Source organism: Hordeum vulgare, chromosome 1H (assembly GCF_904849725.1).
Source record: "Hordeum vulgare subsp. vulgare chromosome 1H, MorexV3_pseudomolecules_assembly, whole genome shotgun sequence".
In the NCBI taxonomy this organism is placed as follows: Eukaryota; Viridiplantae; Streptophyta; class Magnoliopsida; order Poales; family Poaceae; genus Hordeum; species Hordeum vulgare.
The window spans coordinates 132,298,105-132,300,604 of record NC_058518.1 but is presented as its reverse complement, the minus strand read 5'-3'; positions in this window follow the sequence as shown (position 1 = coordinate 132,300,604).

The following is a 2,500-nucleotide window of genomic DNA, read 5'->3' as shown; positions in this document are numbered from 1 at the left end:
GAAACCACGTACGATGACAGGGGGCGCACCGAAAAACGGGTACGGCGGCCATGTTGCAAAAAACTGGGCGCGCACCATGGAAAACAGGGGAAAACCATGTGCGTGGAATGGACGGATGCACGTACGGGCACACGGGCCAAAAACGTGAACGCGAGGAAACGGGAAAGAACGGGGTACGACGGCCGTGTTGCAAAAAACTGGGCGCGCGCCATGGAAAACGGGTGAAAACCATGTGCGTGGCATGGACGGATAAACGTACGCGCACACGGGCCAAAAAACGTGAACTTGAGGAAACGGGGAAACACGGGGTATGACGGCCGTGTTGCAAAAAACTGGGCGCGCACCATGGAAAACGGGTGAAAACCTTGTGCGTGGCATCGAAGGATGCACGTATGGGTACACGGGCCAAAAAACGTGAACGCGAGGAAACGGGGAAAACGGGTACGGGGCCGTGTTGCAATAAACTGGGCACGCACCATGGAAAACTGGGGCAAACCATGTGCGTGGCATGGACGGATGCACGTACGGGCACACGGGCCAAAAAACGTGAACGTGAGGAAACGGGGAAAAAACGGGTACGGCGGACGTGTTGCAAAAAACCGGGCGCGCACCATGGAAAACATGGGAAAACTTTGTGCGTGGCATGGACGGATTCACGTACGGGCAGACGTGCCAAAAAACGTGAACCTGAGGAAATGGGAAAGAACGGGGTACGACGGCCGTGTTGCAAAAAAACAGGGCGCGCGCCATGGAAAACGGGTGAAAACCATGTGCGTGGCATGGAAGGATGCACGTACGGGCACACGGGCCAAAAAACGTGAACGTGAGGAAACGGGGAAAACGGGTACGGGGCGGTGTTGCAATAAACTAGGCGCGCACCATGAAAACTAGGGCAAACCATGTGCGTGGCATGGACGGATGCACATACGGGCACACGGGCCAAAAAACGTGAACGTGAGGAAACGGGGAAAAACGGGTACGACGGCCGTGTTGCAAAAAACTGGGCACGCACCATGGAAAACAGGGGAAAACCATGTGCGTGGAATGGGCGGATGCACGTACGGGCACACGGGCCAAAAAATGTGAACATGAGGAAACGTGAAAGAACGGGGTACGACGGCCGTGTTGCAAAAAACTGGGCGCGCGCCATGGAAAACGGGTGAAAACCATGTGCGTGGCATGGAAGGATGCACGTACAGGCACACGGGCCAAAAAACGTGAACTTGAGGAAACGAGGAAAGACGGGGTATGACGGCCGTGTTACAAAAACTGGGCGCGCACCATGGAAAAATTGGGGCAAACCATGTGCGTGGCATTGACGGATGCACGTACGGGCACACGGGCCAAGAAACGTGAACGTGATGAAACGGGGAAAAAACAGGTACGGCGGCCGTGTTGCAAAAAACTGGGCGCGCACCATGGAAAACAGGGGAAAACCATGTGCGTGGAATGGACGGATGCACGTACGGGCACACGGGCCAAAAAACGTGAACGTGAGGAAACGGGAAAGAACGGGGTACGACGGCCGTGTTGCGAAAAACTGGGCACGCCATGGAAAACGGGTGAAAACCATGTGCGTGGCATGGACGGATGAACGTACGGGCACACGGGCCAAAAAACGTGAACTTGAGGAAACGGGGAAACACGGGGTACGACGGCCGTGTTGCAAAAAACTGGGCGCGCACCATGGAAAACGGGTGAAAACCATGTGCGTGGCATGAACGGGTGCACGCACGGCCACACGGCCCAAAAAAAGTGAACGTGAGGATATGGGAAAAAACGGGCACGGGGGCCGTGTTGCAAAAAACTGGGCGCGCACCATGGAAAACGGGTGAAAACCATGTACGTGGCATGGACGGATGCATGTACGGCCATACGGGCCAAAAAACGTGTAAACGGGGATCCCGGGAAAAACAGTGTACCCCTTCTTCACAAACGAAGGGCAGGGGTCCCAAGGGGGGCTAAAACCCTCGGTTATATTGGGGAGGAGGGGGCTCCTCCCTGCTTGGGTGTGGGAAATCGGTGGGTTTGCATATGAAATCATATGCAAACCTCCCGTTTCTCCCGTACACCTTGCTTTTCCCAAACGTTGGCTCGGATGTCCCGTCGTTCTCCTGTCCCGTGTACGACTCATGCCAAATTCTGATCCGTCGGTCGAACGGCTGTTCGGGTTGCAGAAAAGTACGTATCGTGTCCGCACACGGTCAGGTCAATGTGATCTCGTGCCGCGTTGTCCCGTCGGTCCCGTGTACGAATCATGCCAAATTCTGATCCGACGGCCCAACGGCCGTTCGGGTTGCAGCAAAGTACGTATCGTTTCGCACACGGTCAGCTTGACGGGACATCGTGCAGCCTTGTCCCGACGGTCCCGTGTACGTGTCCCGTGAAATTCTGACCCAACAGCCTAACTTGGCTCGGGAAACAGGAAAGTAGCATATCCCGTGCATGAGACCGACTAGAGAAAGTTGCAACGACGTTGCCTTTTGGAATATAGTTGCCC